The sequence below is a fragment of the Phalangium opilio genome, unplaced genomic scaffold, assembly GCF_054372755.1.
Source record: "Phalangium opilio isolate 3A_F unplaced genomic scaffold, DU_Popi_V2 ptg000054l_1, whole genome shotgun sequence".
NCBI classification, from domain to species: domain Eukaryota; kingdom Metazoa; phylum Arthropoda; class Arachnida; order Opiliones; family Phalangiidae; genus Phalangium; species Phalangium opilio.
This window is the reverse complement of record NW_028324173.1, coordinates 1,788,671-1,814,160: the sequence shown is the minus strand read 5'-3', so window position 1 is coordinate 1,814,160 and position 25,490 is coordinate 1,788,671. Positions and strand designations below refer to the sequence as shown.

At 41.2% G+C, this 25,490-nt stretch overlaps 21 non-coding genes across 21 annotated transcripts; all 21 read left to right on the top strand.

The window, feature by feature from the left end:
- Positions 1-16,635: 16,635 nt before the first annotated feature.
- TRNAE-CUC (transfer RNA glutamic acid (anticodon CUC)) lies at positions 16,636-16,707 on the top strand. Its single transcript has one exon. It is a non-coding gene; the product is annotated as a tRNA-Glu (tRNA).
- A 79-nt stretch (positions 16,708-16,786) lies between these two features.
- TRNAE-UUC (transfer RNA glutamic acid (anticodon UUC)) lies at positions 16,787-16,858 on the top strand. Its single transcript has one exon. It is a non-coding gene; the product is annotated as a tRNA-Glu (tRNA).
- A 204-nt stretch (positions 16,859-17,062) lies between these two features.
- On the top strand, positions 17,063-17,134 carry TRNAE-CUC (transfer RNA glutamic acid (anticodon CUC)). Its single transcript has one exon. It is a non-coding gene; the product is annotated as a tRNA-Glu (tRNA).
- A 79-nt stretch (positions 17,135-17,213) lies between these two features.
- TRNAE-UUC (transfer RNA glutamic acid (anticodon UUC)) lies at positions 17,214-17,285 on the top strand. The gene has a single exon. It is a non-coding gene; the product is annotated as a tRNA-Glu (tRNA).
- A 79-nt stretch (positions 17,286-17,364) lies between these two features.
- Positions 17,365-17,436, top strand: TRNAE-UUC (transfer RNA glutamic acid (anticodon UUC)). Its single transcript has one exon. It is a non-coding gene; the product is annotated as a tRNA-Glu (tRNA).
- Positions 17,437-17,816: 380 nt separating this feature from the next.
- Positions 17,817-17,888, top strand: TRNAE-UUC (transfer RNA glutamic acid (anticodon UUC)). The gene has a single exon. It is a non-coding gene; the product is annotated as a tRNA-Glu (tRNA).
- A 204-nt stretch (positions 17,889-18,092) lies between these two features.
- TRNAE-CUC (transfer RNA glutamic acid (anticodon CUC)) lies at positions 18,093-18,164 on the top strand. Its single transcript has one exon. It is a non-coding gene; the product is annotated as a tRNA-Glu (tRNA).
- A 379-nt stretch (positions 18,165-18,543) lies between these two features.
- On the top strand, positions 18,544-18,615 carry TRNAE-UUC (transfer RNA glutamic acid (anticodon UUC)). The gene has a single exon. It is a non-coding gene; the product is annotated as a tRNA-Glu (tRNA).
- Positions 18,616-19,118: 503 nt separating this feature from the next.
- TRNAE-UUC (transfer RNA glutamic acid (anticodon UUC)) lies at positions 19,119-19,190 on the top strand. Its single transcript has one exon. It is a non-coding gene; the product is annotated as a tRNA-Glu (tRNA).
- A 79-nt stretch (positions 19,191-19,269) lies between these two features.
- Positions 19,270-19,341, top strand: TRNAE-CUC (transfer RNA glutamic acid (anticodon CUC)). Its single transcript has one exon. It is a non-coding gene; the product is annotated as a tRNA-Glu (tRNA).
- A 79-nt stretch (positions 19,342-19,420) lies between these two features.
- TRNAE-CUC (transfer RNA glutamic acid (anticodon CUC)) lies at positions 19,421-19,492 on the top strand. Its single transcript has one exon. It is a non-coding gene; the product is annotated as a tRNA-Glu (tRNA).
- Positions 19,493-19,720: 228 nt separating this feature from the next.
- TRNAE-UUC (transfer RNA glutamic acid (anticodon UUC)) lies at positions 19,721-19,792 on the top strand. The gene has a single exon. It is a non-coding gene; the product is annotated as a tRNA-Glu (tRNA).
- An 807-nt stretch (positions 19,793-20,599) lies between these two features.
- On the top strand, positions 20,600-20,671 carry TRNAE-CUC (transfer RNA glutamic acid (anticodon CUC)). Its single transcript has one exon. It is a non-coding gene; the product is annotated as a tRNA-Glu (tRNA).
- A 228-nt stretch (positions 20,672-20,899) lies between these two features.
- TRNAE-UUC (transfer RNA glutamic acid (anticodon UUC)) lies at positions 20,900-20,971 on the top strand. The gene has a single exon. It is a non-coding gene; the product is annotated as a tRNA-Glu (tRNA).
- Positions 20,972-21,778: 807 nt separating this feature from the next.
- On the top strand, positions 21,779-21,850 carry TRNAE-CUC (transfer RNA glutamic acid (anticodon CUC)). The gene has a single exon. It is a non-coding gene; the product is annotated as a tRNA-Glu (tRNA).
- A 228-nt stretch (positions 21,851-22,078) lies between these two features.
- TRNAE-UUC (transfer RNA glutamic acid (anticodon UUC)) lies at positions 22,079-22,150 on the top strand. Its single transcript has one exon. It is a non-coding gene; the product is annotated as a tRNA-Glu (tRNA).
- A 531-nt stretch (positions 22,151-22,681) lies between these two features.
- TRNAE-UUC (transfer RNA glutamic acid (anticodon UUC)) lies at positions 22,682-22,753 on the top strand. Its single transcript has one exon. It is a non-coding gene; the product is annotated as a tRNA-Glu (tRNA).
- A 228-nt stretch (positions 22,754-22,981) lies between these two features.
- On the top strand, positions 22,982-23,053 carry TRNAE-UUC (transfer RNA glutamic acid (anticodon UUC)). Its single transcript has one exon. It is a non-coding gene; the product is annotated as a tRNA-Glu (tRNA).
- Positions 23,054-24,009: 956 nt separating this feature from the next.
- Positions 24,010-24,081, top strand: TRNAE-UUC (transfer RNA glutamic acid (anticodon UUC)). The gene has a single exon. It is a non-coding gene; the product is annotated as a tRNA-Glu (tRNA).
- A 531-nt stretch (positions 24,082-24,612) lies between these two features.
- Positions 24,613-24,684, top strand: TRNAE-UUC (transfer RNA glutamic acid (anticodon UUC)). Its single transcript has one exon. It is a non-coding gene; the product is annotated as a tRNA-Glu (tRNA).
- A 228-nt stretch (positions 24,685-24,912) lies between these two features.
- On the top strand, positions 24,913-24,984 carry TRNAE-UUC (transfer RNA glutamic acid (anticodon UUC)). Its single transcript has one exon. It is a non-coding gene; the product is annotated as a tRNA-Glu (tRNA).
- The last annotated feature ends 506 nt before the right edge of the window (positions 24,985-25,490 follow it).

The window sequence follows — 25,490 nt, the reverse complement described above, 5'->3', positions numbered from 1 at the left end:
CGTATCTCTAGTAGTTACAGAGTTATGGGCCTGCAAAGTATAGTCTAATGCATTTCCTATGGAGGGGTTGTTTGTTTACGTTTAGCTTAATTACTCGGCCCCTGTTTGTCGTAGCTCAATTTTTATAGTATGGTTAGACGGGGGACAAATTGGACTATAACATACTCAAAGGACATCCCCGTATCTCCAGTAGAAACAGAGTTACGAGCCTGCAAAGTATAGTCTAACTCATTTCCTATGGAGGGGGTTTGTTTCTTTACGTTTTGCTTAAGTACTCGGCCCCTGTTTGTCGTAGCCCTAAGTGTTTAGTATGTTTAGATGGGGGACAATTTGGATTATAACATATCCTAAGGACATCCCCGTATCTCTAGTAGTTACAGAGTTATGGGCCTGCAAATTATAGTCTAATGCATTTCCTATGGAGGGGTTGTTTGTTTACGTTTAGCTTAACTACTCGGCCCCTGTTTGTCGTAGCTCAATGTTTATAGTATGGTTAGATGGGGGACAAATTGGACTATAACATACTCAAAGGACATCCCCGTATCTCCAGTAGAAACAGAGTTACGAGCCTGCAAAGTATAGTCTAACTCATTTCCTATGGAGGGGGTTTGTTTCTTTACGTTTTGCTTAAGTACTCGGCCCCTGTTTGTCGTAGCCCAAAGTTTTTAGTATAGTTAGATGGGGGACAGATTGGACTATAACATATCCTAAGGACATCCCGGTATCTCTAGTAGACACAGAGTTATGGGCCTAATGCATTTTCTATGGAGGGGTTTGTTTGTTCACGTATTGCTTAATTACTTGACCCTGTTCTTTCGATTAAAAATAATAACATATCTTTAGTGTAGCGGTTATCGCATCCGCCTCACTCCCGAAAGGCCACAGGTTCGAAACCGCGAAGTTTTTTTTTTTTTTGCTTGGAACATGTAAAGACCTTTATAATTATCCGAACAATTGTGTCAAGGTCACATTATTTACATCCCCGTATCTCTGGTAGAACCAGAGTTACGAGCCTCCAGAATTTAGTCTAATGTATTTCCTATGGAGGGGTTTGTTTGTTTACGATTAGCTTAATTACTCGACTACTGTTTGTCGTAGCCCTAATTCTTAGTATGGCTAGATGGGGGACAAATTGGTCTATAACATACTCAAAGGACATCCCCGTATCTCCAGTAGAAACAGAGTTACGAGCCTGCAAAGTTTATTTTCAAAAATCAAAAGTAACCTTCTAACAATAAGTGAGACAAAAAATAAGTTGACGACGATATTGAGGTAGCCTCAAGTTTAAAGTATCCTTGTATGGGGAGCAAAGAGTACTATAACATATCCAAAGGAGATCCCAGTATCTCTTAAAGAACAAGACTTATGAGCCTCCAAAGTTTAGTGCAAAAATCATAAGTAACATAATAAAAATAAGTGAGACGATACCAAAGTTGACGAACATTTTGCTTAATATCTCGGCCCCTGTTTGTCGTAGCTCAATGTTTATAGTATGGTTAGATGGGGGACAAATTGGACTATAACATTATCAAAGGACATCCCCGTATCTCCAGTAGAAACAGAGTTACGAGCCTGCAAAGTATTGTCTAACTCATTTCCTATGGAGGGGGTTTGTTTCTTTACGTTTTGCTTAAGTACTCGGCCCCTGTTTGTCGTAGCCCAAAGTTTTTAGTATGTTTAGATGGGGGACAATTTGGATTATAACATATCCTAAGGACATCCCCGTATCTCTAGTAGTTACAGAGTTATGGGCCTGCAAAGTATAGTCTAATGCATTTCCTATGGAGGGGTTGTTTGTTTACGTTTAGCTTAATTACTCGGCCCCTGTTTGTCGTAGCTCAATTTTTATAGTATGGTTAGACGGGGGACAAATTGGACTATAACATACTCAAAGGACATCCCCGTATCTCCAATAGAAACAGAGTTACGAGCCTGCAAAGTATAGTCTAACTCATTTCCTATGGAGGGGGTTTGTTTCTTTACGTTTTGCTTAAGTACTCGGCCCCTGTTTGTCGTAGCCCTAAGTGTTTAGTATGTTTAGATGGGGGACAATTTGGATTATAACATATCCTAAGGACATCCCCGTATCTCTAGTAGTTACAGAGTTATGGGCCGGCAAAGTATAGTCTAATGCATTTCCTATGGAGGGGTTGTTTGTTTACGTTTAGCTTAACTACTCGGCCCCTGTTTGTCGTAGCTCAATGTTTATAGTATGGTTAGATGGGGGACAAATTGGACTATAACATTATCAAAGGACATCCCCGTATCTCCAGTAGAAACAGAGTTACGAGCCTGCAAAGTATAGTCTAACTCATTTCCTATGGAGGGGGTTTGTTTCTTTACGTTTTGCTTAAGTACTCGGCCCCTGTTTGTCGTAGCCCAAAGTTTTTAGTATGTTTAGATGGGGGACAATTTGGATTATAACATATCCTAAGGACATCCCCGTATCTCTAGTAGTTACAGAGTTATGGGCCTGCAAAGTATAGTCTAATGCATTTCCTATGGAGGGGTTGTTTGTTTACGTTTAGCTTAACTACTCGGCCCCTGTTTGTCGTAGCTCAATGTTTATAGTATGGTTAGATGGGGGACAAATTGGACTATAACATACTCAAAGGACATCCCGGTATCTCTAGTAGACACAGAGTTATGGGCCTGCAAAGTATAGGCTAATGCATTTTCTATGGAGGGGTTTGTTTGTTCACGTATTGCTTAATTACTTGACCCTGTTCTTTCGATTAAAAATAATAACATATCTTTAGTGTAGCGGTTATCGCATCCGCCTCACTCCCGGAAGGCCACAGGTTCGAAACCGCGAAGTTTTGTTTTTTTGCTTGGAACATGCAAAGACCTTTATAATTATCCGAACATTTGTGTCAAGGTCACATTATTTACATCCCCGTATCTCTGGTAGAACCAGAGTTACGAGCCTCCAGAATTTAGTCTAATGTATTTCCTATGGAGGGGTTTGTTTGTTTACGATTAGTTTAATTACTCGACTACTGTTTGTCGTAGCCCTAATTCTTAGTATGGCTAGATGGGGGACAAATTGGTCTATAACATACTCAATGGACATCCCCGTATCTCCAGTAGAAACAGAGTTACGAGCCTGCAAAGTTTATTTTCAAAAATTAAAAGTAACCTTCTAACAATAAGTGAGACAAAAAATAAGTTGACGACGATATTCAGGTAGCCTCAAGTTTAAAGTATCCTTGTATGGGGAGCAAAGAGTGCTATGACATATCCAAAGGAGATCCCAGTATCTCTTGTAGAACAAGAGTTATGAGCCTCCAAAGTTTAGTGCAAAAATCATAAGTAACATAATAAAAATAAGTGAGACGATACCAAAGTTGACGAACATTTTGCTTAATATCTCGACCCCTGTTTGTCGTAGCTCAATGTTTATAGTATGGTTAGATGGGGGACAAATTGGACTATAACATACTCAAAGGACATCCCCGTATCTCCAGTAGAAACAGAGTTACGAGCCTGCAAAGTATAGTCTAACTCATTTCCTATGGAGGGGGTTTGTTTCTTTACGTTTTGCTTAAGTACTCGGCCCCTGTTTGTCGTAGCCCAAAGTGTTTAGTATGTTTAGATGGGGGACAATTTGGATTATAACATATCCTAAGGACATCCCCGTATCTCTAGTAGTTACAGAGTTATGGGCCTGCAAATTATAGTCTAATGCATTTTCTATGGAGGGGTTGTTTGTTTACGTTTAGCTTAATTACTCGGCCCCTGTTTGTCGTAGCTCAATGTTTATAGTATGGTTAGATGGGGGACAAATTGGACTATAACATACTCAAAGGACATCCCCGTATCTCCAGTAGAAACAGAGTTACGAGCCTGCAAAGTTTATTTTCAAAAATCAAAAGTAACCTTCTAACAATAAGTGAGACAAAAAATAAGTTGACGACGATATTCAGGTAGCCTCAAGTTTAAAGTATCCTTGTATGGGGAGCAAAGAGTGCTATGACACATCCAAAGGAGATCCCAGTATCTCTTGTAGAACAAGAGTTATGAGCCTCCAAAGTTTAGTGCAAAAATCATAAGTAACATAATAAAAATAAGTGAGACGATACCAAAGTTGACGAACATTTTGCTTAATATCTCGGCCCCTGTTTGTCGTAGCTCAATGTTTATAGTATGGTTAGATGGGGGACAAATTGGACTATAACATACTCAAAGGACATCCCCGTATCTCCAGTAGAAACAGAGTTACGAGCCTGCAAATATAGTCTAACTCATTTCCTATGGAGGGGGTTTGTTTCTTTACGTTTTGCTTAAGTACTCGGCCCCTGTTTGTCGTAGCCCAAAGTGTTTAGTATGTTTAGATGGGGGACAATTTGGATTATAACATATCCTAAGGACATCCCCGTATCTCTAGTAGTTACAGAGTTATGGGCCTGCAAAGTATAGTCTAATGCATTTCCTATGGAGGGGTTGTTTGTTTACGTTTAGCTTAACTACTCGGCCCCTGTTTGTCGTAGCTCAATGTTTATAGTATGGTTAGATGGGGGACAAATTGGACTATAACATACTCAAAGGACATCCCCGTATCTCCAGTAGAAACAGAGTTACGAGCCTGCAAAGTATAGTCTAACTCATTTCCTATGGAGGGGGTTTGTTTCTTTACGTTTTGCTTAAGTACTCGGCCCCTGTTTGTCGTAGCCCAAAGTTTTTAGTATAGTTAGATGGGGGACAGATTGGACTATAACATATCCTAAGGACATCCCGGTATCTCTAGTAGACACAGAGTTATGGGCCTAATGCATTTTCTATGGAGGGGTTTGTTTGTTCACGTATTGCTTAATTACTTGACCCTGTTCTTTCGATTAAAAATAATAACATATCTTTAGTGTAGCGGTTATCGCATCCGCCTCACTCCCGAAAGGCCACAGGTTCGAAACCGCGAAGTTTTTTTTTTTTTTGCTTGGAACATGTAAAGACCTTTATAATTATCCGAACAATTGTGTCAAGGTCACATTATTTACATCCCCGTATCTCTGGTAGAACCAGAGTTACGAGCCTCCAGAATTTAGTCTAATGTATTTCCTATGGAGGGGTTTGTTTGTTTACGATTAGCTTAATTACTCGACTACTGTTTGTCGTAGCCCTAATTCTTAGTATGGCTAGATGGGGGACAAATTGGTCTATAACATACTCAAAGGACATCCCCGTATCTCCAGTAGAAACAGAGTTACGAGCCTGCAAAGTTTATTTTCAAAAATCAAAAGTAACCTTCTAACAATAAGTGAGACAAAAAATAAGTTGACGACGATATTGAGGTAGCCTCAAGTTTAAAGTATCCTTGTATGGGGAGCAAAGAGTACTATAACATATCCAAAGGAGATCCCAGTATCTCTTAAAGAACAAGACTTATGAGCCTCCAAAGTTTAGTGCAAAAATCATAAGTAACATAATAAAAATAAGTGAGACGATACCAAAGTTGACGAACATTTTGCTTAATATCTCGGCCCCTGTTTGTCGTAGCTCAATGTTTATAGTATGGTTAGATGGGGGACAAATTGGACTATAACATTATCAAAGGACATCCCCGTATCTCCAGTAGAAACAGAGTTACGAGCCTGCAAAGTATAGTCTAACTCATTTCCTATGGAGGGGGTTTGTTTCTTTACGTTTTGCTTAAGTACTCGGCCCCTGTTTGTCGTAGCCCAAAGTTTTTAGTATGTTTAGATGGGGGACAATTTGGATTATAACATATCCTAAGGACATCCCCGTATCTCTAGTAGTTACAGAGTTATGGGCCTGCAAAGTATAGTCTAATGCATTTCCTATGGAGGGGTTGTTTGTTTACGTTTAGCTTAATTACTCGGCCCCTGTTTGTCGTAGCTCAATTTTTATAGTATGGTTAGACGGGGGACAAATTGGACTATAACATACTCAAAGGACATCCCCGTATCTCCAATAGAAACAGAGTTACGAGCCTGCAAAGTATAGTCTAACTCATTTCCTATGGAGGGGGTTTGTTTCTTTACGTTTTGCTTAAGTACTCGGCCCCTGTTTGTCGTAGCCCTAAGTGTTTAGTATGTTTAGATGGGGGAAAATTTGGATTATAACATATCCTAAGGACATCCCCGTATCTCTAGTAGTTACAGAGTTATGGGCCGGCAAAGTATAGTCTAATGCATTTCCTATGGAGGGGTTGTTTGTTTACGTTTAGCTTAACTACTCGGCCCCTGTTTGTCGTAGCTCAATGTTTATAGTATGGTTAGATGGGGGACAAATTGGACTATAACATTATCAAAGGACATCCCCGTATCTCCAGTAGAAACAGAGTTACGAGCCTGCAAAGTATAGTCTAACTCATTTCCTATGGAGGGGGTTTGTTTCTTTACGTTTTGCTTAAGTACTCGGCCCCTGTTTGTCGTAGCCCAAAGTTTTTAGTATGTTTAGATGGGGGACAATTTGGATTATAACATATCCTAAGGACATCCCCGTATCTCTAGTAGTTACAGAGTTATGGGCCTGCAAAGTATAGTCTAATGCATTTCCTATGGAGGGGTTGTTTGTTTACGTTTAGCTTAACTACTCGGCCCCTGTTTGTCGTAGCTCAATGTTTATAGTATGGTTAGATGGGGGACAAATTGGACTATAACATACTCAAAGGACATCCCGGTATCTCTAGTAGACACAGAGTTATGGGCCTGCAAAGTATAGGCTAATGCATTTTCTATGGAGGGGTTTGTTTGTTCACGTATTGCTTAATTACTTGACCCTGTTCTTTCGATTAAAAATAATAACATATCTTTAGTGTAGCGGTTATCGCATCCGCCTCACTCCCGGAAGGCCACAGGTTCGAAACCGCGAAGTTTTGTTTTTTTGCTTGGAACATGCAAAGACCTTTATAATTATCCGAACATTTGTGTCAAGGTCACATTATTTACATCCCCGTATCTCTGGTAGAACCAGAGTTACGAGCCTCCAGAATTTAGTCTAATGTATTTCCTATGGAGGGGTTTGTTTGTTTACGATTAGTTTAATTACTCGACTACTGTTTGTCGTAGCCCTAATTCTTAGTATGGCTAGATGGGGGACAAATTGGTCTATAACATACTCAATGGACATCCCCGTATCTCCAGTAGAAACAGAGTTACGAGCCTGCAAAGTTTATTTTCAAAAATTAAAAGTAACCTTCTAACAATAAGTGAGACAAAAAATAAGTTGACGACGATATTCAGGTAGCCTCAAGTTTAAAGTATCCTTGTATGGGGAGCAAAGAGTGCTATGACATATCCAAAGGAGATCCCAGTATCTCTTGTAGAACAAGAGTTATGAGCCTCCAAAGTTTAGTGCAAAAATCATAAGTAACATAATAAAAATAAGTGAGACGATACCAAAGTTGACGAACATTTTGCTTAATATCTCGACCCCTGTTTGTCGTAGCTCAATGTTTATAGTATGGTTAGATGGGGGACAAATTGGACTATAACATACTCAAAGGACATCCCCGTATCTCCAGTAGAAACAGAGTTACGAGCCTGCAAAGTATAGTCTAACTCATTTCCTATGGAGGGGGTTTGTTTCTTTACGTTTTGCTTAAGTACTCGGCCCCTGTTTGTCGTAGCCCAAAGTGTTTAGTATGTTTAGATGGGGGACAATTTGGATTATAACATATCCTAAGGACATCCCCGTATCTCTAGTAGTTACAGAGTTATGGGCCTGCAAATTATAGTCTAATGCATTTTCTATGGAGGGGTTGTTTGTTTACGTTTAGCTTAATTACTCGGCCCCTGTTTGTCGTAGCTCAATGTTTATAGTATGGTTAGATGGGGGACAAATTGGACTATAACATACTCAAAGGACATCCCCGTATCTCCAGTAGAAACAGAGTTACGAGCCTGCAAAGTTTATTTTCAAAAATCAAAAGTAACCTTCTAACAATAAGTGAGACAAAAAATAAGTTGACGACGATATTCAGGTAGCCTCAAGTTTAAAGTATCCTTGTATGGGGAGCAAAGAGTGCTATGACACATCCAAAGGAGATCCCAGTATCTCTTGTAGAACAAGAGTTATGAGCCTCCAAAGTTTAGTGCAAAAATCATAAGTAACATAATAAAAATAAGTGAGACGATACCAAAGTTGACGAACATTTTGCTTAATATCTCGGCCCCTGTTTGTCGTAGCTCAATGTTTATAGTATGGTTAGATGGGGGACAAATTGGACTATAACATACTCAAAGGACATCCCCGTATCTCCAGTAGAAACAGAGTTACGAGCCTGCAAATATAGTCTAACTCATTTCCTATGGAGGGGGTTTGTTTCTTTACGTTTTGCTTAAGTACTCGGCCCCTGTTTGTCGTAGCCCAAAGTGTTTAGTATGTTTAGATGGGGGACAATTTGGATTATAACATATCCTAAGGACATCCCCGTATCTCTAGTAGTTACAGAGTTATGGGCCTGCAAAGTATAGTCTAATGCATTTCCTATGGAGGGGTTGTTTGTTTACGTTTAGCTTAATTACTTGACCCTGTTCTTTCGATTAAAAATAATAACATATCTTTAGTGTAGCGGTTATCGCATCCGCCTCACTCCCGGAAGGCCACAGGTTCGAAACCGCGAAGTTTTGTTTTTTTGCTTGGAACATGCAAAGACCTTTATAATTATCCGAACATTTGTGTCAAGGTCACATTAATTACATCCCCGTATCTCTGGTAGAACCAGAGTTACGAGCCTCCAGAATTTAGTCTAATGTATTTCCTATGGAGGGGTTTGTTTGTTTACGATTAGTTTAATTACTCGACTACTGTTTGTCGTAGCCCTAATTCTTAGTATGGCTAGATGGGGGACAAATTGGTCTATAACATACTCAATGGACATCCCCGTATCTCCAGTAGAAACAGAGTTACGAGCCTGCAAAGTTTATTTTCAAAAATTAAAAGTAACCTTCTAACAATAAGTGAGACAAAAAATAAGTTGACGACGATATTCAGGTAGCCTCAAGTTTAAAGTATCCTTGTATGGGGAGCAAAGAGTGCTATGACATATCCAAAGGAGATCCCAGTATCTCTTGTAGAACAAGAGTTATGAGCCTCCAAAGTTTAGTGCAAAAATCATAAGTAACATAATAAAAATAAGTGAGACGATACCAAAGTTGACGAACATTTTGCTTAATATCTCGACCCCTGTTTGTCGTAGCTCAATGTTTATAGTATGGTTAGATGGGGGACAAATTGGACTATAACATACTCAAAGGACATCCCCGTATCTCCAGTAGAAACAGAGTTACGAGCCTGCAAAGTATAGTCTAACTCATTTCCTATGGAGGGGGTTTGTTTCTTTACGTTTTGCTTAAGTACTCGGCCCCTGTTTGTCGTAGCCCAAAGTGTTTAGTATGTTTAGATGGGGGACAATTTGGATTATAACATATCCTAAGGACATCCCCGTATCTCTAGTAGTTACAGAGTTATGGGCCTGCAAATTATAGTCTAATGCATTTTCTATGGAGGGGTTGTTTGTTTACGTTTAGCTTAATTACTCGGCCCCTGTTTGTCGTAGCTCAATGTTTATAGTATGGTTAGATGGGGGACAAATTGGACTATAACATACTCAAAGGACATCCCCGTATCTCCAGTAGAAACAGAGTTACGAGCCTGCAAAGTTTATTTTCAAAAATCAAAAGTAACCTTCTAACAATAAGTGAGACAAAAAATAAGTTGACGACGATATTCAGGTAGCCTCAAGTTTAAAGTATCCTTGTATGGGGAGCAAAGAGTGCTATGACACATCCAAAGGAGATCCCAGTATCTCTTGTAGAACAAGAGTTATGAGCCTCCAAAGTTTAGTGCAAAAATCATAAGTAACATAATAAAAATAAGTGAGACGATACCAAAGTTGACGAACATTTTGCTTAATATCTCGGCCCCTGTTTGTCGTAGCTCAATGTTTATAGTATGGTTAGATGGGGGACAAATTGGACTATAACATACTCAAAGGACATCCCCGTATCTCCAGTAGAAACAGAGTTACGAGCCTGCAAATATAGTCTAACTCATTTCCTATGGAGGGGGTTTGTTTCTTTACGTTTTGCTTAAGTACTCGGCCCCTGTTTGTCGTAGCCCAAAGTGTTTAGTATGTTTAGATGGGGGACAATTTGGATTATAACATATCCTAAGGACATCCCCGTATCTCTAGTAGTTACAGAGTTATGGGCCTGCAAAGTATAGTCTAATGCATTTCCTATGGAGGGGTTGTTTGTTTACGTTTAGCTTAATTACTCGGCCCCTGTTTGTCGTAGCTCAATGTTTATAGTATGGTTAGATGGGGGACAAATTGGACTATAACATACTCAAAGGACATCCCCGTATCTCCAGTAGAAACAGAGTTACGAGCCTGCAAAGTTTATTTTCAAAAATCAAAAGTAACCTTCTAACAATAGGTGAGACAAAAAATAAGTTGACGACGATATTAAGGTAGCCTCAAGTTTAAAGTATCCTTGTATGGGGAGCAAAGAGTACTATAACATATCCAAAGGAGATCCCAGTATCTCTTAAAGAACAAGAGTTATGAGCCTCCAAAGTTTAGTGCAAAAATCATAAGTAACATAATAAAAATAAGTGAGACGATACCAAAGTTGACGAACATTTTGCTTAATATCTCGGCCCCTGTTTGTCGAAGCTCAATGTTTATAGTATGGTTAGATGGGGGACAAATTGGACTATAACATACTCAAAGGACATCCCCGTATCTCCAGTAGAAACAGAGTTACGAGCCTGCAAATTATAGTCTAACTCACTTCCTATGGAGGGGGTTTGTTTCTTTACGTTTTGCTTAAGTACTCGGCCCCTGTTTGTCGTAGCCCAAAGTTTTTAGTATGGTTAGATGGGGGACAGATTGGACTATAACATATCCTAAGGACATCCCGGTATCTCTAGTAGACACAGAGTTATGGGCCTGCAAATTATAGGCTAATGCATTTTCTATGGAGGGGTTTGTTTGTTCACGTATTGCTTAATTACTTGACCCTGTTCTTTCGATTAAAAATAATAACATATCTTTAGTGTAGCGGTTATCGCATCCGTCTCACTCCCGGAAGGCCACAGGTTCGAAACCGCGAAGTTTTTTTTTTTTTGCTTGGAACATGTAAAGACCTTTATAATTATCCGAAGAATTTTGTCAAGGTCACATTATTTACATCCCCGTATCTCTGGTAGAACCAGAGTTACGAGCCTCCAGAATTTAGTCTAATGTATTTCCTATGGAGGGGTTTGTTTGTTTACGATTAGCTTAATTACTCGACTACTGTTTGTCGTAGCCCTAATTCTTAGTATGGCTAGATGGGGGACAAATTGGTCTATAACATACTCAAAGGACATCCCCGTATCTCCAGTAGAAACAGAGTTACGAGCCTGCAAAGTTTATTTTCAAAAATCAAAAGTAACCTTCTAACAATAAGTGAGACAAAAAATAAGTTGACGACGATATTGAGGTAGCCTCAAGTTTAAAGTATCCTTGTATGGGGAGCAAAGAGTACTATAACATATCCAAAGGAGATCCCAGTATCTCTTAAAGAACAAGAGTTATGAGCCTCCAAAGTTTAGTGCAAAAATCATAAGTAACATAATAAAAATAAGTGAGACGATACCAAAGTTGACGAACATTTTGCTTAATATCTCGGCCCCTGTTTGTCGTAGCTCAATGTTTATAGTATGGTTAGATGGGGGACAAATTGGACTATAACATACTCAAAGGACATCCCCGTATCTCCAGTAGAAACAGAGTTAGAGCCTGCAAAGTATAGTCTAACTCATTTCCTATGGAGGGGGTTTGTTTCTTTACGTTTTGCTTAAGTACTCGGCCCCTGTTTGTCGCAGCTCAATGTTTTTAGTATGGTTAGATGGGGGACAAATTGGACTATAACATATCCTAAGGACATCCCGGTATCTCTAGTAGACACAGAGTTATGGGCCTGCAAAGTATGGGCTAATGCATTTTCTATGGAGGGGTTTGTTTGTTCACGTATTGCTTGATTACTTGACCCTGTTCTTTCGATTAAAAATAATAACATATCTTTAGTGTAGCGGTTATCGCATCCGCCTCACTCCCGGAAGGCCACAGGTTCGAAACCGCGAAGTTTTTTTTTTTGCTGGGAACATGTAAAGACCTTTATGATTATCCGAACATTTGTGTCAAGGTCACATTATTTACATCCCCGTATCTCTGGTAGAACCCGAGTTACGAGCCTCCAGAATTTAGTCTAATGTATTTCCTATGGAGGGGTTTGTTTGTTTACGATTAGTGTCTTTATATAAAATATCGTTCCTTATGTCGCATTGAGAAGCCAGTTGCTCCACTTTGGCGCGAATTTCGCTATCCTGTGGTATCTCATTGTTCTCTAGATATTGAATTAACGGGCCTAGTTTCTCGTCGGCGCGCTGGGCGTCTATCAGTTCTTGGTTGTCAAATTTTACTAGGCGTGGGGGCGCGTCATTTGCGGCTAGGGCAGAAATATGGCCTTCTTCTAGGCTTTCGGGGATTCTCGATAAGGTGTCAGCGACAACATTGCTGCTGCCTGGTACGTGTAAGATATTAAAATCATAAACCTGTAGGCGAGCGTTCCAACGGGCAAATTTCCCAGTTGGATCCGGAGCTTTGTGAAGCCATTTCAGCGCGCTGTTGTCTGTATAAAGATCGAAGTGGGTACCCTCTATATATGGTCTAAAAGTTTTAACCGCGAATAACACTCCCAGTGCCTCGCATTCTACGGCAGAATATTTCCTTTCCGCGTCATTTAAGGACGTGCTTGCATATTGTATGACGCACTTTTGTCCATTAATCTTTTGGCTAAGGACAGCTCCTAAACCAACGTTAGACGCGTCAGTATGTATAGAGAATGGGTAGTTATAATCGGGTGTACAAAGTATTGGGGCTGAACCAAGTTTAGCTTTCAAGATATTAAAGGCGGTTTCTTGCGCCGTGGTCCACTCCCATTTTGCATCTTTTCCTAATAAACTATTTAAGGGGTTTGCAACTTTTGCGAAGTTTTCGACGAATCTCCTATAGTAAGAAGCCATACCTAAGAAGCGCCGCAGTTGACGGACGTTCTTAGGGCCTGGAAAACTTCGAATAGTCTCAGTTTTGTCGGGGTCTACACTTATTCCTGATTCAGACACAATGTGTCCTAAAATCTTGGCTTCAGTCTGACAAAAATTGGTTTTGGAAGCTTTGATTGTTAATCCGGCTTTTAATAGTCGGTCGAATACTTCGCCTAAAGTTTGTAGGTGGCTTTCAAAATCGGAAGAAGCGATTATAAGCGCACACACCACGTTCCGAAAGGTCTAAAAATAATGCGTTTACCATTCGTTGGAACGTAGCGGGAGCGTTCGTCAAGCCGAACATTAACACCTTTGGGCGAAAAGGTCCTTTATGCGTAACGAACGCGGCCATATCTCGATGCGCTTCATGCAGCGGAACCTGCCAATAGCCGGCGCGCATGTCAAGGGTCGTTATAAATTTTGGATTATGCAACGATTCCAAAATATCGTCAATTCTGGGCAATGGGTACACATCTCTGCGTGTAACCTGGTTTAATTTGCGATAGTTAATGCAAAGTCTGGAGCCCCCATCCTTTTTAGGAATGATTATAATTGGGCTAGCCCAGGGACCATTAGCGGGTTCGACGATGTCTTGTTCAAGCATTTCATTTATTGTTTCTTCAATTAAAATACGCTTAGGAGGGGATACGCGATAAGGGGGCGCAGAAATTGGTCTACTGTCAGTTAAGTCTATATAATGTTCGACGGAGAAGGTTCTTCCAGGTACCGTAGAAAATATTTGTTTATATTGCTACACTAGATTTTCTAGAGCATGTTTTTGATCAGATGGCAAATTTGCCGTTTTAAGAGCCTAAGAAATACCTTCCTCGTCGATTAAATGCTTAGGATCGTGATAAAATTGTTCCTCAAGGAGTAAACTATTTATGGCGGCTAGTCTACAAACTCTACCATGACTAAAAGCTGCGAAGCCCTGTTGAAACGAGGATCGCTGGTTTAAAGAATCGCTAAAATAGTAACTATTAGTCCCATAATCGACTATCATACCTAATTGGCTAAGAATATCTTTTCCTAAAATGCATGGGTACTTTAAATTAGAAACGTATACAGCTTGAAATTCAATCTGCTTTCTGGGAAGACAAAATGGAAGCTTAACTGCTCCTTGCGTAGCTAGGAGACTGCCGTCAAGTTGGTGCAAAGCCAACAAGCCGGTAGTCTGGGTAGGGTATCCTAATCCTTCCAAAATCGGTTGTAAATCAGTATTCAAAATTGTATGGGTGGAACCTGGGTCAATCAAAGCCAAACACGGTAAGGTTCCTAAAAATATGTCAAGAAAATCTTGAGATTCTTTGGGAAAATTCCCTGAATCCAAGGATGGCTCCGTGTTGGCAAGGGTTGTACTATTTAAGGACGAGCAGGCGGACCTCCCACCCTGGGGGCGGCCGCCTCTAGCGAGTTTCCCGAACTAGAAGATTTCGTGGGGGCTGTTGAATTTTGGGTATGATTAGGCTGGTGATTGCCATTGTTTAAAGGTCTTGAGGGATACCTATTTGGGCACCCTGGACTGAGATGCCCCTCTCTTCCACAAAGGTGGCAAGTGGGAACAAAACGTCTATTGGTGTTTTGATTCGAAAAGGTTTGTTGGGGTCTGGTATTGTTTCCAGTTACTTGATTATTAGGATTAACCGAGGGCCTTGAATTCCCTCTGTTTAAATTCTGACTTGCATTGTGAGAAATAGAATTATTTTGGGCCACTCTAGTGTCTCCTACCTTAACTTCGTTACGCTTTTGTTTGTTTAAAGACCTTTCACTACATGCTGCATCATCTAATAAATCCATAAGCGTGTCGAAAGTTTTTGTCTCTAGATAGGGCTTAATATCCTCACGAAGGTTTTGAAAAACTTTTTTAATTTGTTTCCTTTCTGGTAAAGGTTTAATTAGTTGGCTAAATAATTTTAATTGGGCTTCCGCGTACTCGTGGACTGTTTCATGGGCCCTATGAATTCTGTCGCTAATTTTGCTTTTGACGTGTTCGTCATTTTCACGTCTTTCGGACCTAGTTCTAAGAGCGTTTTCAAATTGGGCAAAATTAATAAAATCAGGCTGCGAGAAAAACCACTCTTGGGCCGGACCAGTTAGAAGTGTCGGGACCCATTGTTGTACAAATACGGTTTCCGGTATATTATACGTTTGCCGCATTTGGTTTACCCTTCTAAGAAACATTTTTGGGCCGGGATCCGTAGGATTCCCGGAATAGGTAGGCGCTGGCAGCGGGTTCGAATACATAAAGGGCATAGTAGGGGGACAATACGCAGGTGGATTTTGCGCGGGCGCGCTCATGCTGGGCCCTATTGTATTGTTCGAAAAACTACTCGTTGCGGTTGAAGGAGCGAAATTAAACTGAGGGGCATTGACTGTTGAGCCTGAATTAGGTAATTGCGTCATATTCCCTTGGCTAAGAGGTATTAGCGGTGCAGTACTTTGCACTTGAGATCCCATATTGGGGTGGTTAGCAGCAACTGCAGAAAACGTGTTTGGTGGTGTTTGATTTACCACTGGAGGAGCTAAATTGGTGTTTTGCAAGGTGGCTAATTGTGTTTGGACTTGCTGATATTGCAGAGATAAAAATGATAATTGGTTCACTATCTGCGTCAAAACATCACCTGGTACAGTTACGGGAGCTGAGCTCGTAGAAACTAAGGGGGCGCTTGGAACAGAGTTAGGCCCTTGGTTAGTGGTTACAGTACCGGCGGGAATTTGAAGATTAGGGGCATTGTTGTTAACACCTGTGGGTGCGATATTCCCTGTGGGTGCGATATTCGCAGAGCTCGTGGGGTTTCCCAAGTTAAACCCTGGTAAAATAGGATTGTGGACGCTAGGGGGTTGCGTTGAGGGAGAGCTAGCACGGGACGAACTATTACTGTTAGTGGCCATGTTTACGTTTCTAGTACTCTTACGAGAAATAGTTCGCTTTTTGGGTAGATATTTTGGTAAAGTTTCACGTCTTTCTAGACGTGCTTTGCGTAATTTATTGCAATAAACTATATATTTAGTCACTAAAAGATTTGCTAAAGAGAAAATGCGGTCTCTATTCCAAAAATGGGCAAAGAAAGCTAAAAACAATGAGAGAGGTGTGAGACTTTTTATCCTGGGATGGCCAAAAACGCAATTTAAGCGAGATAAATAAAAACAACTGGGTTTGAGAGAGAAAAATACTGCACAATTGTGCTTAACTGGCAAACCATGGATATATTTAGGTACTCTAACACTCTAACACTACTTCACAGATAGAATTTAGTAATTAAAAATGGAACAAATAGGTTCATTAACTTCGTTTAACATTGAAATATCCCGGAGAAGGACCCCCAATTTGTAAGGAGATTTAAATTATTTATAATAAAATATAAGATAGGGGTTGAATTATATTCATGACGGTTTAGAATTAACCCACGTGGTGGTTGATAGTCTCTCTACAAAGGTTTTAATAAAAACCCGGGTAACCGCTAAGTTTTCACTATTGGGTTCGATTCCCGGTATCGGAGTGAGTGCTTTTGTACCGCTTTTGATGAATAAACTTAAAGACACATTTATAGGAATAATATTTTGGATTGTTCCGACCAGTCCGATATGGTCTAGTGGCTAGGATATCTGGCTCTCATCCAGAATGCTCGGGTTCGATTCCCGGTATCGGAGCGAGTGCTTTTGTACCGCTTTTCAAGAATAGACTTAAGGATATAGGTTTATGAATAGAATTAAGACTTGGTTGAAGAAGTCCGATATGGTCTAGTGGCTAGGATATCTGGCTTTCACCCAGAAGGCCCGGGTTCTATTCCCGGTATCGGAGCGAGTGCTTTTGTACCGCTTTTCAAGAATAGAATTAAGACTTGGTTGATCAAGTACGATATGGTCTAGTCGCTAGGATACCTGACTTTCACCCAGAAGGCCCGGGTTCGATTCCCGGTATCGGAGCGTGTGGTTTTGTACCGCTTTTCAAGAATAGACTTAAGGATATAGGTTTATGAAGAGAATTAAGACTTGTTTAAGCAAGTCCGATATGGTCTAGTGGCTAGGATATCTGGCTCTCACCCATAAGGACCGGGTTCGATTCCCGGTATCGGAGCGAGTGCTTTTGTACCGCTTTTCAAGAATAGACTTAAGGATATTGGTTTATGAATAGAATTAAGACTTGATTAAGCAAGTCCTATATGGTCTAGTGGCTAGGATATCTGGCTTTCACCCAGAAGGCCCGGGTTCGATTCCCGGTATCGGAGCGAGTGCTTTTGTACCGCTTTTCAAGAATAGACTTAAGGATATTGGTTTATGAATAGAATTAAGACTTGATTAAGCAAGTCCTATATGGTCTAGTGGCTAGGATATCTGGCTTTCACCCAGAAGGCCCGGGTTCGATTCCCGGTATCGGAGCGAGTGCTTTTGTACCGCTTTTCAAGAATAGACTTAAGGATATTGGTTTATGAATAGAATTAAGACTTGATTAAGCAAGTCCTATATGGTCTAGTGGCTAGGATATCTGGCTGTCACGCAGAAGAGCGGGTTCGATTCCCGGTATCGGAGTGAGTGCTTTTGTACCGCTTTTGATGAATAAACTTAAAGACACATTTATAGGAATAATATTTTGGATTGTTTCGACCAGTCAGATATGGTCTAGTGGCTAGGATATCTGGCTCTCATCCAGAATGCTCGGGTTCGATTCCCGGTATCAGAGCGAGTGCTTTTGTACCGCTTTTCAAGAATAGACTTAAGGATATAGGTTTATGAATAGAATTAAGACTTGGTTGAAGAAGTCCGATATGGTCTAGTGGCTAGGATATCTGGCTTTCACCCAGAAGGCCCGGGTTCGATTCCCGGTATCGGAGCGAGTGCTTTTGTACCGCTTTTCAAGAATAGAATTAAGACTTGGTTGATCAAGTACGATATGGTCTAGTCGCTAGGATACCTGACTTTCACCCAGAAGGCCCGAGTTCGATTCTAAGTATCGGAGCACGTGGTTTTGTACCGCTTTTCAAGAATAGACTTAAGGATATAGGTTTATGAATAGAATTAAGACTTGTTTAAGCAAGTCCGATATGGTCTAGTGGCTAGGATATCTGGCTCTCACCCAGAAGGACCGGGTTTGATTCCCGGTATCGGAGCGAGTGCTTTTGTACCGCTTTTCAAGAATAGACTTAAGGATATTGGTTTATGAATAGAATTAAGACTTGTTTACGCAAGTCCGATATGGTCTAGTGGCTAGGATATCTGGCTCTCACCCATAAGGACCGGATTCGATTCCCGGTATCGGAGCGAGTGCTTTTGTACCGCTTTTCAAGAATAGACTTAAGGATATTGGTTTATGAATAGAATTAAGACTTGATTAAGCAAGTCCTATATGGTCTAGTGGCTAGGATATCTGGCTGTCACGCAGAAGGGCGGCTTCGATTCCCGGTATCGGAGCGAGTGTTTTGTAAAGCATTTCAAAAATAGACTTAAGGATATAGGTTTATGAATAGAATTAAGACTTGGTTAAGCAAGTCCGATATGGTCTAGTGGCTAGGATATCTGGCTTTCACCCAGAAGGCCCGGGTTCGATTCCCGGTATCGGAGCGAGTGCTTTTGTACCGCTTTTCAAGAATAGAATTAAGACTTGGTTGATCAAGTACGATATGGTCTAGTCGCTAGGATACCTGACTTTCACCCAGAAGGCCCGAGTTCGATTCCCAGTATCGGAGCACGTGGTTTTGTACCGCTTTTCAAGAATAGACTTAAGGATATAGGTTTATGAATAGAATTAAGACTTGTTTAAGCAAGTCCGATATGGTCTAGTGGCTAGGATATCTGGCTGTCACGCAGAAGGGCGGCTTCGATTCCCGGTATCGGAGCGAGTGCTTTTGTACCGCTTTTCAAGAATAGACTTAAGGATATTGGTTTATGAATAGAATTAAGACTTGTTTAAGCAAGTCCTATATGGTCTAGTGGCTAGGATATCTGGCTGTCACGCAGAAGGGCGGCTTCGATTCCCGGTATCGGAGCGAGTGTTTTGTAAAGCATTTCAAAAATAGACTTAAGGATATAGGTTTATGAATAGAATTAAGACTTGGTTGAGCAAGTCCGATATGGTCTAGTGGCTAGGATATCTGGCTTTCACCCAGAAGGCCCGGGTTCGATTCCCGGTATCGGAGCGAGTGCTTTTGTACCGCTTTTCAAGAATAGACTTAAGGATATAGGTTTATGAATAGAATTAAGACTTGTTTAAGCAAGTCCGATATGGTCTAGTGGCTAGGATATCTGGCTCTCACCCAGAAGGACCGGGTTTGATTCCCGGTATCGGAGCGAGTGCTTTTGTACCGCTTTTCAAGAATAGACTTAAGGATATTGGTTTATGAATAGAATTAAGACTTGTTTACGCAAGTCCGATATGGTCTAGTGGCTAGGATATCTGGCTCTCACCCATAAGGACCGGGTTCGATTCCCGGTATCGGAGCGAGTGCTTTTGTACCGCTTTTCAAGAATAGACTTAAGGATATTGGTTTATGAATAGAATTAAGACTTGATTAAGCAAGTCCTATATGGTCTAGTGGCTTGGATATCTGGCTGTCACGCAGAAGGGCGGCTTCGATTCCCGGTATCGGAGCGAGTGTTTTGTAAAGCATTTCAAAAATAGACTTAAGGATATAGGTTTAAGAATAGAATTAAGACTTGGTTAAGCAAGTCCGATATGGTCTAGTGGCTAGGATATCTGGCTTTCACCCAGAAGGCCCGGGTTCGATTCCCGGTATCGGAGCGAGTGCTTTTGTACCGCTTTTCAAGAATAGACTTAAGGATATTGGTTTATGAATAGAATTAAGACTTGATTAAGCAAGTCCTATATGGTGTAGTGGCTAGGATATCTGGCTGTCACGCAGAAGAGCGGGTTCGATTCCCGGTATCGGAGTGAGTGCTTTTATACCGCTTTTGATGAATTAACTTAAAGACACATTTATAGGAATAATATTTTGGATTGTTCCGACCAGTCAGATATGGTATAGTGGCTAGGATATCTGGCTCTCATACAGAATGCTCGGGTTCGATTCCCGGTATCGGAGCGAGTGCTTTTGTACCGCTTTTCAAGAATAGACTTAAGGATATAGGTTTATGAATAGAATTAAGACTTGGTTGCAGAAGTCCGATATGGTCTAGTGGCTAGGATATCTATCTTTCACCCAGAAGGCCCGGGTTCGATTCCCGGTATCGGAGCGAGTGCTTTTGTACCGCTTTTCAAGAATAGAATTAAGACTTGGTTGATCAAGTACGATATGGTCTAGTCGCTAGGATACCTGACTTTCACCCAGAAGGCCCGAGTTCGATTCCCAGTATCGGAGCACGTGGTTTTGTACCGCTTTTCAAGAATAGACTTAAGGATATAGGTTTATGAATAGAATTAAGACTTGTTTAAGCAAGTCCGATTTGGTCTAGTGGCTAGGATATCTGGCTCTCACCCAGAAGGACCAGGTTTGATTCCCGGTATCGGAGCGAGTGCTTTTGTACCGCTTTTCAAGAATAGACTTAAGGATATTGGTTTATGAATAGAATTAAGACTTGTTTATGCAAGTCCGATATGGTCTAGTGGCTAGGATATCTGGCTCTCACCCATAAGGACCGGGTTCGATTCCCGGTATCGGAGCGAGTGCTTTTGTACCGCTTTTCAAGAATAGACTTAAGGATATTGGTTTATGAATAGAATTAAGACTTGATTAAGCAAGTCCTATATGGTCTAGTGGCTAGGATATCTGGCTGTCACGCAGAAGGGCGGCTTCGATTCCCGGTATCGGAGCGAGTGTTTTGTAAAGCATTTCAAAAATAGACTTAAGGATATAGGTTTATGAATAGAATTAAGACTTGGTTAAGCAAGTCCGATATGGTCTAGTGGCTAGGATATCTGGCTTTCACCCAGAAGGCCCGGGTTCGATTCCCGGTATCGGAGCGAGTGCTTTTGTACCGCTTTTCAAGAATAGACTTAAGGATATTGGTTTATGAATAGAATTAAGACTTGATTAAGCAAGTCCTATATGGTCTAGTGGCTAGGATATCTGGCTGTCACGCAGAAGAGCGGGTTCGATTCCCGGTATCGGAGTGAGTGCTTTTATACCGCTTTTGATGAATTAACTTAAAGACACATTTATAGGAATAATATTTTGGATTGTTCCGACCAGTCAGATATGGTCTAGTGGCTAGGATATCTGGCTCTCATCCAGAATGCTCGGGTTCGATTCCCGGTATCGGAGCGAGTGCTTTTGTACCGCTTTTCAAGAATAGACTTAAGGATATAGGTTTATGAATAGAATTAAGACTTGGTTGCAGAAGTCCGATATGGTCTAGTGGCTAGGATATCTATCTTTCACCCAGAAGGCCCGGGTTCGATTCCCGGTATCGGAGCGAGTGCTTTTGTACCGCTTTTCAAGAATAGAATTAAGACTTGGTTGATCAAGTACGATATGGTCTAGTCGCTAGGATACCTGACTTTCACCCAGAAGGCCCGAGTTCGATTCCCAGTATCGGAGCACGTGGTTTTGTACCGCTTTTCAAGAATAGACTTAAGGATATAGGTTTATGAATAGAATTAAGACTTGTTTAAGCAAGTCCGATTTGGTCTAGTGGCTAGGATATCTGGCTCTCACCCAGAAGGACCAGGTTTGATTCCCGGTATCGGAGCGAGTGCTTTTGTACCGCTTTTCAAGAATAGACTTAAGGATATTGGTTTATGAATAGAATTAAGACTTGTTTATGCAAGTCCGATATGGTCTAGTGGCTAGGATATCTGGCTCTCACCCATAAGGACCGGGTTCGATTCCCGGTATCGGAGCGAGTGCTTTTGTACCGCTTTTCAAGAATAGACTTAAGGATATTGGTTTATGAATAGAATTAAGACTTGATTAAGCAAGTCCTATATGGTCTAGTGGCTAGGATATCTGGCTGTCACGCAGAAGGGCGGCTTCGATTCCCGGTATCGGAGCGAGTGTTTTGTAAAGCATTTCAAAAATAGACTTAAGGATATAGGTTTATGAATAGAATTAAGACTTGGTTAAGCAAGTCCGATATGGTCTAGTGGCTAGGATATCTGGCTTTCACCCAGAAGGCCCGGGTTCGATTCCCGGTATCGGAGCGAGTGCTTTTGTACCGCTTTTCAAGAATAGACTTAAGGATATAGGTTTATGAATAGAATTAAGACTTGGTTGAGGAAGTCCTATATAGTCTAGTGGCTCGGATATCTGGCTTTCACCCAGAAGGCCCGGGTTCGATTCCCGGTATCGGAGCGAGTGCTTTTGTACCGCTGTTCAAGAATAGACTTAAGGATATTGGTTTATGAATAGAATTAAGACTTGATTAAGCAAGTCCTATATGGTCTAGTGGCTAGGATATCTGGCTGTCACGCAGAAGAGCGGGTCCGATTCCCGGTATCGGAGTGAGTGCTTTTGTACCGCTTTTGATGAATAAACTTAAAGACACATTTATAGGAATAATATTTTGGATTGTTACGACCAGTCAGATATGGTCTAGTGGCTAGGATATCTGGCTCTCATCCAGAATGCTCGGGTTCGATTCCCGGTATCGGAGCGAGTGCTTTTGTACCGCTTTTCAAGAATAGACTTAAGGATATAGGTTTATCAATAGAATTAAGACTTGGTTGAAAAAGTCCGATATGGTCTAGTGGCTAGGATATCTGGCTTTCACCCAGAAGGCCCGGGTTCGATTCCCGGTATCGGAGCGAGTGCTTTTGTACCGCTTTTCAAGAATAGACTTAAGGATATTGGTTTATGAATAGAATTAAGACTTGATTAAGCAAGTCCTATATGGTCTAGTGGCTAGGATATCTGGCTGTCACGCAGAAGGGCGGCTTCGATTCCCGGTATCGGAGCGAGTGTTTTGTAAAGCATTTCAAAAATAGACTTAAGGATATAGGTTTAAGAATAGAATTAAGACTTGGTTAAGCAAGTCCGATATGGTCTAGTGGCTAGGATATCTGGCTTTCACCCAGAAGGCCCGGGTTCGATTCCCGGTATCGGAGCGAGTGCTTTTGTACCGCTTTTCAAGAATAGACTTAAGGATATTGGTTTATGAATAGAATTAAGACTTGATTAAGCAAGTCCTATATGGTCTAGTGGCTAGGATATCTGGCTGTCACGCAGAAGAGCGGGTTCGATTCCCGGTATCGGAGTGAGTGCTTTTATACCGCTTTTGATGAATTAACTTAAAGACACATTTATAGGAATAATATTTTGGATTGTTCCGACCAGTCAGATATGGTCTAGTGGCTAGGATATCTGGCTCTCATCCAGAATGCTCGGGTTCGATTCCCGGTATCGGAGCGAGTGCTTTTGTACCGCTTTTCAAGAATAGACTTAAGGATATAGGTTTATGAATAGAATTAAGACTTGGTTGCAGAAGTCCGATATGGTCTAGTGGCTAGGATATCTATCTTTCACCCAGAAGGCCCGGGTTCGATTCCCGGTATCGGAGCGAGTGCTTTTGTACCGCTTTTCAAGAATAGAATTAAGACTTGGTTGATCAAGTACGATATGGTCTAGTCGCTAGGATACCTGACTTTCACCCAGAAGGCCCGAGTTCGATTCCCAGTATCGGAGCACGTGGTTTTGTACCGCTTTTCAAGAATAGACTTAAGGATATAGGTTTATGAATAGAATTAAGACTTGTTTAAGCAAGTCCGATTTGGTCTAGTGGCTAGGATATCTGGCTCTCACCCAGAAGGACCAGGTTTGATTCCCGGTATCGGAGCGAGTGCTTTTGTACCGCTTTTCAAGAATAGACTTAAGGATATTGGTTTATGAATAGAATTAAGACTTGATTAAGCAAGTCCTATATGGTCTAGTGGCTAGGATATCTGGCTGTCACGCAGAAGGGCGGCTTCGATTCCCGGTATCGGAGCGAGTGTTTTGTAAAGCATTTCAAAAATAGACTTAAGGATATAGGTTTATGAATAGAATTAAGACTTGGTTAAGCAAGTCCGATATGGTCTAGTGGCTAGGATATCTGGCTTTCACCCAGAAGGCCCGGGTTCGATTCCCGGTATCGGAGCGAGTGCTTTTGTACCGCTTTTCAAGAATAGACTTAAGGATATAGGTTTATGAATAGAATTAAGACTTGGTTGAGGAAGTCCTATATAGTCTAGTGGCTCGGATATCTGGCTTTCACCCAGAAGGCCCGGGTTCGATTCCCGGTATCGGAGCGAGTGCTTTTGTACCGCTGTTCAAGAATAGACTTAAGGATATTGGTTTATGAATAGAATTAAGACTTGATTAAGCAAGTCCTATATGGTCTAGTGTCTAGGATATCTGGCTGTCACGCAGAAGAGCGGGTCCGATTCCCGGTATCGGAGTGAGTGCTTTTGTACCGCTTTTGATGAATAAACTTAAAGACACATTTATAGGAATAATATTTTGGATTGTTACGACCAGTCAGATATGGTCTAGTGGCTAGGATATCTGGCTCTCATCCAGAATGCTCGGGTTCGATTCCCGGTATCGGAGCGAGTGCTTTTGTACCGCTTTTCAAGAATAGACTTAAGGATATAGGTTTATTAATAGAATTAAGACTTGGTTGAAGAAGTCCGATATGGTCTAGTGGCTAGGATATCTGGCTTTCACCCAGAAGGCCCGGGTTCGATTCCCGGTATCGGAGCGAGTGCTTTTGTACCGCTTTTCAAGAATAGACTTAAGGATATTGGTTTATGAATAGAATTAAGACTTGATTAAGCAAGTCCTATATGGTCTAGTGGCTAGGATATCTGGCTGTCACGCAGAAGGGCGGCTTCGATTCCCGGTATCGGAGCGAGTGTTTTGTAAAGCATTTCAAAAATAGACTTAAGGATATAGGTTTATGAATAGAATTAAGACTTGGTTAAGCAAGTCCGATATGGTCTAGTGGCTAGGATATCTGGCTTTCACCCAGAAGGCCCGGGTTCGATTCCCGGTATCGGAGCGAGTGCTTTTGTACCGCTTTTGAAGAATAGACTTAAGGATATAGGTTTATGAATAGAATTAAGACTTGGTTGAGGAAGTCCTATATGGTCTAGTGGCTCGGATATCTGGCTTTCACCCAGAAGGCCCGGGTTCGATTCCCGGTATCGGAGCGAGTGCTTTTGTACCGCTGTTCAAGAATAGACTTAAGGATATTGGTTTATGAATAGAATTAAGACTTGATTAAGCAAGTCGTATATGGTCTAGTGGCTAGGATATCTGGCTGTCACGCAGAAGAGCGGGTTCGATTCCCGGTATCGGAGTGAGTGCTTTTGTACCGCTTTTGATGAATAAACTTAAAGACACATTTATAGGAATAATATTTTGGATTGTTCCGACCAGTCAGATATGGTCTAGTGGCTAGGATATCTGGCTCTCATCCAGAATGCTCGGGTTCGATTCCCGCTATCGGAGCGAGTGCTTTTGTACCGCTTTTCAAGAATAGACTTAAGGACATAGGTTTATCAA